Source organism: Elephantulus edwardii, unplaced genomic scaffold, assembly GCF_000299155.1.
Source record: "Elephantulus edwardii isolate Elephantulus edwardi_28Jun2011 unplaced genomic scaffold, EleEdw1.0 scaffold00275, whole genome shotgun sequence".
NCBI classification, from domain to species: domain Eukaryota; kingdom Metazoa; phylum Chordata; class Mammalia; order Macroscelidea; family Macroscelididae; genus Elephantulus; species Elephantulus edwardii.
Genome location: NW_006400025.1, coordinates 90,743 through 108,199, shown reverse-complemented (window position 1 = coordinate 108,199; position 17,457 = coordinate 90,743). Strand labels below are relative to the sequence as shown.

General features: G+C 37.2%; 1 protein-coding gene and 1 pseudogene across 3 annotated transcripts in view; both read left to right on the top strand.

The window, feature by feature from the left end:
* The window catches only part of LOC102874812, a 4,770-nt pseudogene extending 3,966 nt beyond the window's left edge, over window positions 1–804 (top strand).
* The window catches only part of CTNNA2 (catenin (cadherin-associated protein), alpha 2), a 1,691,926-nt gene that overhangs the window by 1,651,780 nt on the left and 22,689 nt on the right, over window positions 1–17,457 (top strand). The window lies entirely within an intron of this gene.

Here is a 17,457-nt window from a genome sequence, read left to right as displayed (position 1 = left end):
TGAAAGGTTCCTCACAGCTGACTTTCCAAATGCAATTCATCTCCTGATTTCCTGGCTGCTGTTAACCAAGAGTGTTGACTGTGGAGCCAAGTAAACAAAAACTGTTAACTATCTCAATCTCTTCACCATCCATACTGATGCTGCCAATTGGCCCAGTGGTGAGAATCTTTGTTTTCTTGATACTGAGCTTCAGTCCATATTGAAGACTGCAGTGCTGAGGAAATACAAATAAAAAAAGACTATCAAGATGCATCAACAGAGAAATACCAAGCAAAAGAACGATGAGAAGACTCCACAAGGTGCAGTACCTGTTGGACAGAGAGGGGCAGTCCCAAGCTAAAGTACTTAACAGCATGATTAAACAAAAACACAAAGAGAAAGTGGAAAAATAGTCAGTCCTTCTCCCCAGAGTTCATGCCCAGGGCGAAATAGAAGTACTGAAAGTTATTCGAAAAGGAAAGAGAAAAAAGAAAGCCTGGAAGAGGATGGTTACTAATGTGTGCTTTGTTGGAGGTGGTTGTACACAAAAACCACGTAAATATGAAAGATTCACCAAACCAATGGGCTTATGTTTCAAGAAAGCACATGCAACAGATCCTGAACTTAAAACCACATTTTGCCTACCAGTACTTGGTGTAAAGAAGAATCCATCATCCTCACCAAATACAAACTTAGGTGCTATTACCAAAGGTACCATCATTGAGGTGAACATGAGTGAGTTGGGCCTTGTGGCACAAGGAAACAAGGTCATTTGGGGGAAATATGCTCAGGTTACCAATAATCCTGGAAAAGTTGGATGCATAAATGCATCTTCTTGGTCTAATAGCACTTTCACAATTGACTACAAACCAGTCAGGAAACCAACATTACCATGTGCTTCTGAATGCTACCAAACAGCCTTCCTTACAAGAACTGCAATCAAGAGAACTATTTATTATGATGTAAACACATTAAAATGGTCCAGCTTTACAAAAAATAATAAATTGTTTTATTGGCTTATTTTAATATGTGGCTACTATTCTCAAATTCACTTTTTGATTGAGGTTGAAAGTTCATTAAAGAAGAAAAGAAGCAGGGATAAAAATGGTGTACTTCCCATGTGTTCAAACTCAAAATTCATTGATAACAATTTGGAAGCCACTCATAACTGCCCCTCTAGCCTGGTTTTGTAGGTCCCAGTGTAGATCTCAATGTCAAGAAAACCAAGATTCTTACCACTAGAGTAATAGGCACCCTCATGATAGATGGGGAGAGGAGATTGAAACTGTCAACAATTTCATCTTGCTTGGATCCATGATTAACACCTTTAGTGCCAGCAAGCATTGTGCTGGGGAAATCTGTAGTTCGAGACCTCTCCAAATTATTGAGCAATAATGATGTCAGTTTGAGGACTAAGGTGTGTCAGATTCAGGTCATGGTCTTTCCAATCACTTGCTATGCATCTGAGAGCTGGAGAGTGAATAAGGATGACAGAAGAAGAATTGACACCTTTGAGCTATGGTGTTGGAGATGAGCACTGACATACCATGAATGGCCAAAAGAACAAACAAACACGTTTTGGAAATGGTGCAGCCTGAGTGCTCGTTGGAGGCAGGAATGATGAGATTTCACCTCACATACTTCGGACATGTTGCTAGAAAGGGCTATTCCTTGGAGAAGGACATGATGCTGGGAAGGGTGGAGGGGTCAGTAAAGGAGAGGAAGGCCCTTAACCAGGTGGATTGATACAGTGACTGCTGCAGTGGGCTCTTATGTTTCAGGAAGTATGACGATGGCACAAGATAGAACAGGGTTCAGATATTTTGTTCATGGGGTCCCTATGAGTCATACTTGACTCCACAACACCTAATAACAACAGGTCACCATCTCATCTATTTTCTCTTCCTGAAGCCACTGGTCTATCTGAAACATCAGAAAGCTCTGCCATTGGGTTAGCATAGCAGCATAACTCTAAGGACCAGTGACAATAGCTCATGCACAAACATCTTTGAAAGAGGTTTCCCAGAAAACTCCCTTTCCTGACAACTTCTGCTGAAATCACTAAGGACACCCTTAGTTACAAGATAAACTAGTTAGATAGCTTGCTATCCTGATTAAAACTGAGATGACATTAACAAAGGAAAGGGAAAATTAATAATAATAATAATAATATTAGTTGGATAACCATGATAAGAGACCAAAGACAAAAGTTAAATTACTTATAAGACTAGGTATGAAATTAGCAAGAACTCACAGAAAACAAATAAAACCTAAATTCTACAGTTTTATTATCTTTTTTTTTAATGTAGATTTAAAACAAAGCAAATATTCCCAAGGACATTGGCATGGAATAAATTCTGTCTCATATACAAAAGTAGTACTTCTCCATAAGGTTTCCTATTCTCTACATTTTTCTCTCACAGAATGGCTGGGCTGTTCCAAACAACTATTAACTATTGCAGTATTCTCTGGTTCAAAATGCAAGACTTCCCACACACACACACTCACACCACATTTTTTGAGAGTTAAGACAGACAAGTAGCTGTCTAGATTCCATGATGATGTTGTTAAGTGCAGTCAAGTCTTAATACGATTCATAGCAACCCTATGAATGAAAGACCTGAACAGTTGTATAACTTTCATTATTTCTCTAAGTTCATAGAATTTCCGGAGGCAAGCTATTTAGGAAGTAGATGCCACTCCTGCTTCCAAGCTTGTTTTAATCTGGGAGCGCCACCAAACACTGTCCACCATGGGTAAACATTATTGCATTTGACACATCAGTGTCATAGTGTTTAGCATCACAACAACCACGAGTTACGTCTGTACAGCAAAACACAGACTAATGCTATACCGCTTAGAAGAGTGTTTGATCAAAAACAATTAAAAGCAGGCCTGAGGGCTGCAGGTTAAAATCACTCACCTTGGTTTGGTAGCATAACTTTCTATCCACTAGGCCAACAGAGCTCTAATGCTCACAGCAGTTCTATGAACAATAGATCTAACCCTTGAGGATGCCAACTTTCATGTGAAGAGAAAACTTCATTTTCCACAATGTTGCTCCCAATGAATTCTCTAGGCAAATGGGTGCAGACAATAAAGTCTCTGAGCAAACCAGTAATCTCAAATCTGAAGAGAAACTTCGAGAGCTCTAGTGGCCTATAGGGTAAATGTTGTGGTGCTAACACAATGGCAAGAGATTCAAATCCACCAGCTCCTATTTGGGAGGAAAATAAGCTGTTCCCTTCTGCACAGTTTACAAGTTAGCTGTTAGTGGTTTCTAACTTCCTGGCAATGAAGGAGGAAACTGACAACATTGTAGAAAGTTGGGTTAACCAACCATTGAAGAACTCTGATGTGTAGTGTTTATAGTTTTCAATACTAGCCAAAATTCCAGCAGTTCAAAACAACAAGTGGTTCCCATGTGAAAAAGATCTGTCAGCTGGCTTCTACAAAGACTTACAACCCTGAGGGATATGGGACAATTCTAAAATCTGTTATAGTATTACTATGAGGTGGAATCAACTAGATTAGGATCTAGATTTAAGTAGGACTTTCCATTAAGTGGAATGCAAATTGAATTCTGATTCCTCATTTGATTTATGACCTTGGACAAGTTAGTTAACCTTTCTGGGCTACAGCTTTCTGAACTGTACATAGTAAAAATTATGTTAATATTTATACCATGAGCTTGTTTTTAATATCATATTGATCAAATTGTTAATGTGTGCCATACATTTAGCACAACATCCAAAGTATATTGTTGTTTGTGTTAAGTACCATTGAGTCAACTACAACTCATATTATTGTTGTTGTTATGTGTCGAGTTGTCTGCAGCTCATATTGACCCTGTGGGCTCTGAGCCCTGGCTTATCCTGAGCTAGTCTTACTGACTCTGACATACCTACTCTGATTACCCCAGTTACTGTCAATCAAATCTTATCTGGAGTCTTTTTGTAGCAACCCTATAAACAACTGATCTTAACCTTGATGTATCCTGTACCATCTTCAAGATTTTTCACATGTTTGGGCCTATTGTTACAGTTTCTGTGTCAATCCATCGTGTTGGAGGTGGTCTTCTCCTTCTCTGACCCTCTGTCTTTCCCAGTATGATATCTTTTTCAAAGAACTAATCTCTCTTGAAAACATGCCCAAAGTATGAGAACTTCTATACTGAAGGTATAAAAAGTAGTTAATAAGTGGATAGCTATTTTTTTCCTTTGAGGACTAAGATGCGCCCAATCAAAGCTATGATATTTTAAGTTGACTCACACTTATGCTAATGCTGGACAATGAGCAAGGAAGACTGAAGAAAAATTCATGCCTGTAAATTATGGTTTTGTAAAACATACTGACTATGCTATGAACTTCCAGAAGAACAAACAACTTTTCCTTAAAAGAAGTACAAACAGAATTCTCCTTAGGAGCAAGAATTGAGAGACTTTACCTCACTTACTTTGCATACATTATTGAGATAAGGCAGCCTCTGGAGAAGGACATTATGCTTCGTACAGTGGAGTATGATCAATGAAAAAGAAGACCTTCAACAATATGGATTGACACATTAGCTGAAGTAGTAGGCTAAAATATAAACCATTTCTAAATAATTAAGAAGAAGGCACAAGTCTAGTCAGAACCAAATCAAGGACAACTAACAGCAATATTTTTTAATTATGTCACTCCCATAAGACTGTCTAGTACGTGTACTCTTATGTCATTTTATCATATTTAGTCCAATCCAGTCACTGAAAATATGGCAGTAAACAAACAGTCACAGACTCTATCTGTACAGAGATTACATTCTTCTGTCACTGGGAATCTAGAAACCTCCAAAGAGAAATGAATCAATAATGTTCACATTTCAATGTGCAGGCAAATCACATGGGTAGCCAATACAAATGCAGGTTTCTTGATTCTTCCTTCACAGGTATTATGTCCCAAGTATTAGATCAAGTTTTGAATCTGTGTTCAATTCCTATATGATCTACAAATTCATAGATCACACTTTGGAAATATAGAGGAGAGTGTCCTTTGGGTTATGGCAAGAAATTTCAAAGGCATAAACTGAAGTTGGACCTACTCTCTTGGTTTGTTCTCTTAAAGTTGTTTAAGGTTACTCAGTAATAACCCTACTAATATTTTTAGATATTTCATTGTTGTTGTAAAACTGGTTTATACCCTGAAACAAGTTTAGCATCAGCCTTATTTTTCTGTGAGATTCTGATAGCAATGACAAAGATATCTTCAGAAACTGTTAAATATCTTCTGAAGAATGGGTTGGAACAAAATCACCACTAATTGAAAACCATAGGGCTGATTCAAGTGGCTGTTTTACTTAGAGTGTACAGCAGTGTCTGACTGATACTTCCTCTGGAGGACTGAAAGATGGCAGTGACAGTAGTTCTAGTCATTTGCCAAACAAATGCTCACCAAGTCAAGGTCAGAGAGTTGAGGCACACTTAAAGCAAGTCTACCAGGGAATCCTCACAAACTCTCATCCGTAACCCTACTTATATGTGATAAAATCTTAAATCTCTCCAGCAAACTCCCTTCCAGGTTCCTCCAAAATTCTTGCCTTTTAGAGCCACACATTTCTGCTTCCAAGAGCAATTAAAGGAGTATCTTTTTTTTTCTTACAGGAAGTTTTTTAAAAGGTAAAATGCCATCAATTTCTTGCTTTTTTTAAAAAAAGTAATATTGGGATGATGATGATTATTACTGGCTCAATTCAGTTCTTTTATAAGACTTTTTAAAAAACCAACTTTTATTTTTAATTACAAAATGCTTTGACTGTGGTAACATAGGGGTTTGTATTTGTTCTAAAAGGGTGTGCCTCTCTGCCTCTTTGAATTCACAAGTGGTTCTGAGGGAGAAAAATTGGCAGTCTCTTCTTCAGTGTGATTTACCAACACAAAAATCTAATTGCATTCCCACACACATTTTTACACACTATTTATCCCTCTATTTTTATATTAGTAGTCTTATGCAGTATTTATCCTTATGAGACTGAGTTACTCCACTCAGCATAATGCTCTCCAGTCTTTCCCAGGAAGCAGAGGGGTAAGGATGGGTGGGGGAGAAATCACAGAGTTGCACAATGGAGGAAGGAGGTAAAGGAAATTGGAAAGATCCACCACGGACATAGTACAATGGTGATTAATTTTATAAAACACAATGTATGGAATGATTGTATAAAATATAATGTTAATGAAGGAAAGTGTGAGGAAAAAACTCTGCATAATAAAAAATGATTAAGAAAGGTTTAAAAAAAAACTAATTGAAGGGGAGCAACAGGGCAGTTTCAACTCAACAACAATAAGTTTGAGCTTTTGCTATTTAATTCTTGGTGAATATTTTTATATTTAATGTGATAAGAATGTATATAATACCTTTGTAGCAATGTATATTGAAAATGTAAAATTTTAAAAATGCAATGCAATAAAAAGTTTACACTTTTTTCCCTTAAAAGTATTACTACGAAGCACAGTAAACCAATCATCTCATTGAAATTTAAATTACTTATACTATATGATTCAGATAACAATTATAATGAGTGACTGCACTGCTGAAATCAGAGCTGAAACCCAATGAGTTGCAGGTAAAAATTGGATATATTTTTTAGCTTTTCTGTCATCTTTAAAGAGAAAGATGGGAGACTGTAACACGTGTTACCTCCAAATATAACAGAAACCACTCTTTTTTCAAAGCTGCAGCTGTAGTATATTTGAAGAATTTGCCTTGGCAATTTTTAGTATATCAGATTAAGAAATAACGAGGCAGCCTTTACATTGCATAATAAATATGGGGGTGATTCAATTTTGTCAAAGGCTAGATTCACAGCAGTTCCAAGATAGAGAATATGCCTTGAGGAAACATTCATCATCTTATTAAGAATTTTTAGTAGGGACAAGATACCATATCAGACATCCTCCAACCCTTTAATGTTTATCTTTGTTCACTGGTTAAAAGTTGCCATTTCCTTGGAAGTCGAAGAAGCACATATTTTTTCAAAGAAGTTTTAAATTTCATAAATTTGAGGTGCTTTTTTTCAACTTAAAGAAACTATTAATAACACTTGTCTCTGATTTTTAGCAATACTGTAATGCATTGATATTCTTTTGAGGATGCTCTGTCTTTTAATCTATGGTTTTAAAATGTTCTTGTATAGCTCAGCCTCTTTTGAAAGGGTACAGGCACAATATGCTGTCCATCCATAGAGGTTCTTTGTTTGACCAGAGAAATAATAAATCCAGTTTTAGATCGCAGAGAACCCTCTGGTGCTTTTGGTGCATTTTCCCGAAAGTACAATCTCTCCAGGAGATAGCCTGGAATATTCAGAACTAGGCCAACCCCCTGGCAGGCACCTGATGGGGAAGTAGCCTGGCTTCTCAGCAGAACCACCATAAAACCTCTTTATTTCTTCTTTTGAAAAAGAAGCAAGAGGCTGCTGTGGTATATTGTTGTCACACTGTCATTGAGGTCAAAAGGACATACATTTGGATTCTCAGTAATTGTCTTATGACCTAGACAAGTTACTTCTCTCTCAGCTTCACTTCACTCATATATAGAATGTCAAGGATCATTATTGCACAAGGTTATTATGGAGATTAAGGGATGTAATATAAAGCAAAGATCTTATTGGTGATATGCTCAATATGTATTACATTTAGCAAATGTCTAAGATGCATTAACCCAATGAAGAGAAGTACTAACACGCTCTTATCTATCAACAGAGCCTATCATTCAATTTAAGGCAAAGACTAAATTTAAATTCTATTACTCAACTAATCAAGCATTGGAGTTGGTTGTAAATAGCTATGTGGGAATAGTCTTCAAAAATAAAATATCAATAAAGGACAGATGGTCCTTGTTCATAAATATCCAATAGTCTAATTATGGATAAAAGACCTTCAATAATAAGTAAAGCTTTTGAATAAAAAAACAAAATTAGTTACCCAATTATTTTATTTCAGTAAGAAACACTTTCAGAATTGTGTCTGAAACACCAAGAAAAGCATTGTAGACGAGCAAGTAGCTGATATTGTGAAAATGAACCATCCTCAGTTTTTTTTTGGATTTTGATCTCTTTTTGGACTGCATTTCTTAGTGAATTTTGAGATAATCAAGAATGATTTTTGCATTCTATTTCTTTTGATACACATTTCCTAACCATTGTCTACTAATGGAAAACATGAGATTGTGACTCTGCAATCCCACCCATGCCTCATTCCTAGTTATGCCCAGCATAAGATGGGAAATATCCTATTATTGTTGGAATAAAAGGATTATTGTCTTGTTGAAATGAGAGTTTATGGAGCCCTCACAATATAAATACCATTGGCATCAACATCACCCTGTGAGGCTATCTTAGATTTGAGATGCCAGGTGTTAGAATGAATCATGATGAAGAGTCCAAAATGAATTCCAAAGCTCCTGCTCCAAAATTTGTATGCAATGATAATGTAAAGTGGTGCTCATTTACCCTTCACAAAGTATTTTAAGTTTATTTTCTCGAAAGAACCTCAAAATAACTCTTGGGGAAAAAATAACTCTTGAAAGTGTATTTAGATTATTAATCCTCAAATCATAGTTTAAAATAAGAAAAAAATATTATAAATCCAAAGAGGTGATTATTATCTCAAAGCTTCTCTACACATCATATAGAAAAAAACTATATTAGGTATGTTGTTGTTAGGTGCCATTGTTGTATATAACTCATAGTGTCCCTATGAAGAAAAGATCTGAACCCTGTTTTCTCCTGTGCCATGCTTACAACTTCTTGCTCTGACATTCAAGAGCCCATTGCAGCAGTCACCATGTCAACCACCTGGCTGAAAGTCTTCCCCTTCTTCACTGACTCTCCATCCTTCCTAGCACCATATCCTTCCTACAACATGGCCAATATATGTGAGGCAAACTATCATCATTGTTGCCTCCAAAGAACACTTCAGCTACACCCTCTCCAAAATGTATGATGTATAGTGAAGGGCATAGCAAAGACTCAAGGTCAGATCAGTTTCTCTGATAGATGCTTCAAACAATATATAAAGATGATGCTGTTTCTTGTTCCCTAGAGACTAGGGAGCACTGGTGGCCTAAGAAGCTGTGCTGCAATCTCAAAGGCATACTGATCAATTCTACTAGTTGCTCTGCAGAAGGATGAGCAATTTCCTCTCATATGATTAACTGCCTCTGTAAACTCATTGGAGGGTCAGTTCCAATTTGATGGCACAGAACAACAACAAACTTTTACTGAATAAAAGATAGTTTATGTGAACTATGTAAAAGATAGTTTGAATCCACCAGCATCTCTTCTGGAGAAAGATAAACAGTCTCCTCCTAATAATATTTACTATCTTCAAAAACCAAGTTGGGGGGGGGTTGCTGTGAGTTAGGATAGATTCAGTGACAATGAGTTCATAACAGATTAACAGGCTATGGTGTAGACTTGTAAAACAAAATTATGATTGTCTCCTGCTCTGCCCTCAAAACTCATAGAGAGCCTTCCCCTCCTGTGCTGTCCCTCCACCCTACCAAGCATGATGTCCTTCTCCAAGGACCAGTCCCTCCTTAAAACATGTCCAAAGTGTGTTAGACAGAGCCTCAGAATCCTTGCCTCCAAGGAGCCACCCGGTTTAACCCTTTCCAGGATGAATGTTTGTTTTCCTAGCAGTTCATGGTACCCTAAATACTCTTCTCCAGCACCACAACTCAAAGGCATCAATTCTCCTTCTATTCTCCTTAGTCATCGTCCAACTCTCTGATGCTTAACAAGTGATTGCAAAGACCATGGCCTGTATCAGGTGCACCTGAGTCTCCATAGAGACACCATTGCTCTTCAGTACTTTGGAGAGGTTCCTAACAGCAGACTTTCCCATCACAATATGTCTATATATATTTTTTCACATTGTCAAAAAGCTGTGCCAAAATCCCTATGACATAGGGATGGTTCTGATAGCTGACCCACTGTCTGGCAGGTTTTCAGAGGCAATAATCACGCTGGAGGAGATTGCCTGTCCTTATCCTGTGGAGCAGTAGCTAGTGAATTCAAACCATGTGCCTTCCAGATTGCAGTGCATCTTGTTACCACTAGGTCACTAGTGACACACACACACACACACACACACACACACACACACGCGCGCGTTGTTGTTAGGTGCCATTGAGTTGAGTATGACTCATAGCGACCCTATGAACAACAGATCTGAACCTGAACCATGTCCTATCTCTAACACGTCTAATCTGCAGTCACTATGCAATCCGTCTGATTGAGGGTCTTTCTCTCTTTTGCCACCCCTTTACCTTTCCCAGTATTATGCCTCTTTCCAATGAATAGCCTCTCCTAGAAATATACCGATACATATATATGAGTGACTGTATGGAAGAAGTTAAAGCAGGGTAGATAGGAAAGAAAATGGAAGAGTGAGGGTGAAAGAACTTATAGTTCGAAAATTGTGGCTAGAAATATTTTTATTCAGAAGGGCCTGAAGGAGGTAACGGAGTAAATTTTGCTTAGAAGTTAATATAAATATATCTGGAGGAAGAATGTTCTCACTAGTGAAAATATTAACCACAGTGATCCTGAATTGGGAATATATTTGATTTTCCTGAGTAAGAGCTGAGAGACCTGTATTTTAGGAGTGAGCTGAGCTTAGAAAAGAATCAGAGGTCTTGTAGTCCAGATAATCAGAAATAAAGAAAAATTGACAGATTTAAATTTTTACTCAGACTGGAGAGTGTTGAGCAATGCAGAGGTATTAACTTCTTTTCTTTAACAGGACTGTTCTTGGATTCTGATTAAGAATAAACCAGTAGAGTAAAAGTCAGGAGTAAAGCTATTATAAAAAAAGAGATTCTGATAGTTTGGCCAGGGTGGTGACAGTGGAATTAATGAGAATAGATCGGATAACGGAAAGGTTTTGAAGACACTGCTAATAGAACATGCTGGCAGATTAAGCTAAAGAGAACAGAGTATGATATAAGTCCAGGTTTTTGGCCTGAGTAGAAAGATTTTTGTTGTTTATTATTTTGAGATAAGAAAGACTGTGTAGGAGGAGCAGGTTTGAGGAAGATGTTAGAATTAATCATAACCCTTTTGCTTATTTCTGCAATGTTAAGAATAATCTATAAGAAAAAGGTTGATAGAAGCTTAGAGCATTATCTAAATATCAAAGAACCTTAATTGTGAAGGTAACAAATACCTAAAGTCAATCTCAATAGAAGTGAATGTGGAGAATTAGTAGTTAAAATTCATTGAGTGGGCATCTGTAATTAAGAATAGGGAGCTCTTACCTGAATCCATGACAGTGTACACACTGATCACATGGAAATAATTTGAATCTGTGATTAAACTGACTGGATTTACAGCTAAAAATAGGAAAAGCAGGAACCAATAGGAAAAATATTCAGAGGGCATATTCTGTGTCTACTCAAAAAATGTTTCAAAGGAGACAGAAAAATGTGTTTAATTATAAAAAGCCATGGATCAACTGCTTACATTTAAAAGTAATTGAATTAAAATTACTGATTTTAAGCCATGCATTAAACTGAAGACCTCTTATGTGCCCTTGAATAATGATATCTATGTCTTCTTGTCTTCTCATTTTCATAATGAAAACTTGAAATATAAGTTAATGTAGTAAATTTATTATACAGTTATGTTTTTCACAGTTCATTTCTGTTTTGTGCATTATACTTGAAATGTAATTCTTTATTAATTATGTGAGGAAGATTATGAAATTGAAAAGAGTAATATCAATATACTCATCTTCATCAAAGTGATTGCTATGATGGTAATCAAATTGTAACCTCCAGCTATGCAATGTCAAGCCATGAGTGGCAATACATAAAGATATTTTGGGCAGAATGTTAAATGAGCCAAGAAACCTGAAAAGATGATGGAAGGAGTATACAGAGTCACTGTACTAGAAGGAATTGGATGACACAGAAGAATTTAATGAAATAACAGATGAGGAAGAGCCTGTGGTGATGAAGGATAAGTTAGAACGGCTCTGAAAGAATTGGCAAGAAACAAGGCTCCAAGAGTTGACAGCATACCAACTGACGTATTTGAACAAACACGCTGCCCTGGATGTGCTCACTAAGTTGTGCCAAGAAATCTGGAAGAAAGCCAGCTGGCCAACTGACTGGAAGAGATCAATATTTGTTCCCATTCCAAAGAAAGGTGACCCGACAGAGTGCAGAAATTATTGAACAATATCATCGAATATCACATGCAAGCAAGATTCTGCTGAAAATGAGCCAAAAACTACTGGAGCAACATGTCAACAGAGAACTGCCAGATGTGCAGGCTGTGTTTAAGAGAGGTCATGGTAATAGGGATATTATAGCTAATATTCAATGGATCTTGGCAGAAAGCATAGAGTACCAGGGGAATGTCTATTTGTGTTTCATTGACTATGCAAATGTTTTTGACTGTGTGACTCACAACAAACTGTGGCTGAGTCTGAGAAGAATAGGAATTCCAGAATTTTTTATTGTGCTTTTGTGAAACCTATACTTGAACCAAGAGTCAGTGGTCAGAGTAGAGCAAGGAGACACTACATGGTTCAAAATTAGGAAGGGTGTCTGTCAGGGATGTATTCTGTCTCCATGCCTTTTTAATCTGTATGCAGAACAGGTCACCTGGGACACTGGGCTGTACGAGGAGGAATGTGGCATCAAGAATGGTGGAAGATTCATCAACAACCTGCGTTAAGCAGGTGACACAACCTTGCTTACTGAAACTGAGAAGGACCTGAAGCACTTGCTGCAGAACGTGAAGGAGTGCAGCCTTCAATATGGATTGAAGCTCAACATCAAGAAAACAAGGATTCTCACTACTGGGCTGATTGGCATCATCATTATGGGGGAGAGACTGAGATTGTTAACAGTTTTAGTTTGCTTGGTTCTACAATCAACACTCTTGGTAACAGCAACCAGGAATTCAAAAGAGGAATTGCATTGGGAAAGTCAGCTGTCAAGGATCTCTCCAGAGTACTGAAGAGCAACATCAGGCTGGAGACTAAGGTGTGTTTGATCCAGGCTATAGTCTTCACAATTGTGTGCTATGCATCAGAGAGCTGGACAGTGACTAGGGATGACAGAAAGAATATTGATGCCTTTGAGCTGTGATTTTGAAGAAAAGTGTTAAATGGACTGCTAGGAGAACAAACAGGTTTGTTCTAGTGAGGGTGAGATCAGGCTACTCCTTGGAGTCAAGGACTCTGAAGCTTCATTTGACATCCTTTGTGCATGTTTCAAGGAGGGACCAGTCCTTGGAGAGGGACATCATGCTTGGGAGGGTGGAAGGACAGCGTAAGAGAGGAAAACCCTTGAGATGGATTGATTCAGTGATTGGGGTAATGGGAGTAGGTATGTCAAAGACAGTGAGGTTGGCACAGGATAGAGCAGGGTTTAGAGCTCTTGTAGATAGGGTCACTATGAGTCACAAGTAACTCAAAGGCACATAACAACAACAACAACATTATTTCAAAACCAAAAAAACAAATCCACTATCATCAAGTAGATTGTCACTTATGATGATCCTTCATCCTGTGTCTGAGCTGTAAATCTTAAGAGGAGCAGACTGCCACACTTTTTACTCACAGAATGGTTGATATTTTGAGTCATCAATCTCTGGTTAGGAGATCAACATGTAACATACAGCACTATCTTGGAGGAATAATAAATGTCTTTTTCTTAATCATTAACTCCCATCAGTTGCTAGTGGTTTACTAAACTGTGCATTGAGAATAATTCTGGGATAATGTACAGTACCAGTAAAATCAAGTACTGAGATTATTTTGCATTCCTGCTAATGGTGCCAATAAAAAAAGTGGCAGTGTTTGTGACACACATCAAATGTTCTTGCTAGATTGATTCTGAAAGATATGTAGAACGTTGACAAGTATAACTTGTCTTATGAATTCTCATTGCTTTCCCCCCTATACTACTTTTACCTGTATCCTAGTTCTTGTTCAGCCTAAACAGTGTTCCTCCTCATTTTCACCTGTGATATTATTGCTCAAAACATCTATTCTCAGATTTTGCCTTTTACTAACTTTTATAGTTATAAGTGTTTTACACTGTGGAACTATAGATATTGAGATGAGTAGCCTCGTGTTCTGAGGAAGTGATCAGATTAATTTCTGGATAATCCTAAACAGTACATATATTCAATACTAGATTTTACTAGTAGAGTTAGATTATGAAAGATGAGGAATTCTGAACTGTTGATGGCAGTTGTTAAGTCTAATGGTTCAAGATGGAATCAGAGATTGATTTTATATATATATTTATAAAATACAGACTTTAGACTACAATGACTTTAGGACTTTAAAAACAAGTCAATATAGCACAAGTGCTTGTGTTTTGGTTTACAGAAAGAACAAAGATGGGAAGTTGATTGAATGTTTAGTAGCCTATTCAAACACAAGAGGGCTGGATTTCTAGGTTACTAGGTATTCTTTTTTGTTTGTGTGCATGTAAAAAATGGAAAATGATTAAGAAAGGCCAAGGAATAATTGATGCCTTTGAATTGCAGTGCTAGCAAATAGTATTGCATATATCATGGATTGTCAAAAGAACAAACAAATTTGTCTTGGAGGAAGCATAGTCAAGGTGCTCCTTAAAGGCAAGAATGGGCAAAACATGCAATCAAAACATGCAATCATATTTGGGACATGTTATTAGGAGAGGCAGTCTTTGGAAAAGGAAAAGCTGAGTGAGAGGAGGAAACTCTTAAATAAGATTAACAATAAATGGGCAGAATTTTGATCTGTTTTACATATTTTTCTATAAATCAGAGTTAACTTGATGGCACTAACAACAGCAAAGATTCTCTACTGGTGTCTGGTGAGGGGAAAAAAAGCTAAGCTTTAAATACTACTTCCACCTACTCCATTCACCATCAATGCCCCCTATCCAGCCATTGATGTGATGTCTTATATGTCAAGCTTTCTGGGCCTCAGCTCCTGCCAGTTTCTTCCTCTGTGGGCAGTATCTCTTGACTTCAAGAGTTTTGAACTTCTGCTCCAGGATTGACTTCTTGTGCCTTAGGAAATCTTCTCCATTTATGCTACAAGAGTTTCCCAGGGAAGGTTGATGAATCCTATAGATTTGGTACATAATGTTATCTTCCTGGCCTGACAGCGAAAATTCCAAGGGCCCCAAGATTTGACTGTGGCTGGCTCTGAGAAGAATGGGAATCCAGAACACTTGATTGTGCTAATGTGAAACCTATACTTGGACCAGGAGACAGTCATCAGAACAGAGCATGGAAAAACTGCATGGTTCAAAATTGGGAAAGTTGTGCATCATGGATGTGTCCTATCTCCTGATCTTTTCAATCTATATGCAGAACAGATTATCTGGGAGGCTGGGCTCTATGAGGAGAAGTATGGCAACAGGATTGAAGGTAGACTCATCAACAATATGCGTTTTGCAGATGATGCAACTCTGCTTGCTGAAACTGAGGAGGACCTGAAGTGCTTGCTGCAGAAGATCAAAGACTGCAGCCTTCAATATGGATTGAAACTCAACATCAAGAAAACAAAGATTCTCACCACTGGGCCAATTGGCAGAATTATAATAGATGGTGAAGAGATTGAGATTGTTGACAGTTTCAGTTTACTTGGCTCTACAATTAACACTTTTGGTACCAGCAGCTAGGAAATTAAAAGATGAATTGCATTGGGAAGTCTTCTGTCAGAGACCTTTCCAAAGTACTGAAGAACAATGATGTCAGTCTGAAGGCTAAGGTGGGCTTGATCCAGGCCATGATTTTTAAAATTACTTGGTATGCATCAGAGACTAGGTATAATAGAAGAAGAGTTGATGCCTTTTAGCTGTGGCGCTGGAGAAGAGTGTTGAATAGACCATGGACTGCTAGGAGAACAAATAATTTTGTCCTAGAGAGGGTGAAGCCAGTTTGCTCCTTGGAGGCAAGGATTCTGAAGCTCCATCTGACATAATTTGGAAATGTTGCAAGGCAGAATCAGTCCTTGGAGAGGGACATCATGCTTGGGAGGTTGGAGGGACAGCACAGGAGAGGAAAATACTTACGAAATCGATTGTTTCAGTCAACAAGTTTGGCAAGGGATAGAGCAGGGTTTAGGGCTGTTGTACATAGGGACACTATGAGTCACAGGTGACTCGGCAGCCCATATTAACAAGCTTTAAATAAACTAAAGGGTTCCTTTAATAGGTAACAGCATTTGCTTTTAATTTTCACACATATAGATCATATCTTGACCATTGAGAGTTCTGGTTTCCTCGTGGATTAAGAAGTTTTTCTGCCAACTCAAAGGAATACAGTTCAAATCCACCAAAAAGAAAGAAATCTCCTGTGTGAAATACAGCCTCTGAAAACCTGCTCTGAGTCAACACTGAGTCCATTTTAACTTGACAGCACATAACAACAACAAAACATTTTAACTATCTAGCTTTTTAATATTTTAATTTTTTAGTATTTTTAATATTTTAATTCCAACACTAACTTGATGAATATCTTATATTGACTATTTTTTATGCCTCCCAAATTAGATGGTTAAAAATCTCTTTTTAGTCTAGATTTTCATTGCACTAGAGTCACCTTCCTTTATAGCACCAGTCCTCAAACATCCTAACAAGGCTGTATTGGATTTCTTTATTTCTTTCTTCTTTTTTATTTTAGTGTCACACTTTTATATAAAACTATCATGTTTTTCTTTTTAAAATATCATTTAGTGTAAATTTACAAATCACATGGATTTTCATTCAATCAGTCATACACATTTTAAAACTACCATAGTTTCTTCCTCTATATGCTGATTTCTCTTTTCCTCCTTCTAAAGAATTTAGTAATTCTAGGAATAATAGAGTTATTTTGGAGATTTTATTACTCAGTCCCTGAAGTTCTCCATACCCTTATTTCTAATATATCAAGTTATTGAGAGCAAACCAGAAAGATGGTACTATAAGAAAAAGAAAATTAAAGAGAGCACATTTTCAATTGTATGAGAGGATCTGAAGAAAAATAAAGAAAAAAATTAAGTTTAAAGGACCTCATTTGGACCTAAATAGTGGTTGAAGGAAAGGTGAATCATATCAATTAATAATTAATTCTTTTTTAGGCAGCTCTGGTTGCCTAGTGGCAAGGAACTAAACTGCAGTCCTGAAGGCACTTGATTTGAATCCACCAGCTGCTCTGTGGGAGAAGGATGGACTATCTCCTCCCCTCATTAACTGCCTCTAAAAACCCACTGGAAGCTCAGCTATGGGTTCTAGTAGCATTTTTTTAAAGTTTATCATGTACCACATAATCAACTTTAAAAGAATTATGTTCTACAAAGTGATATTTTCATTTCCACTTAAAGATTAAAAATTTGAGACAGAGGTAGATAAGTCGATCTTTTATTTTTTTTAAATTAAATTTTATTAATTTTAATGAACATTTACAGAGATTTTGGGTTTCCATTCATTCATTGTTGCACTATT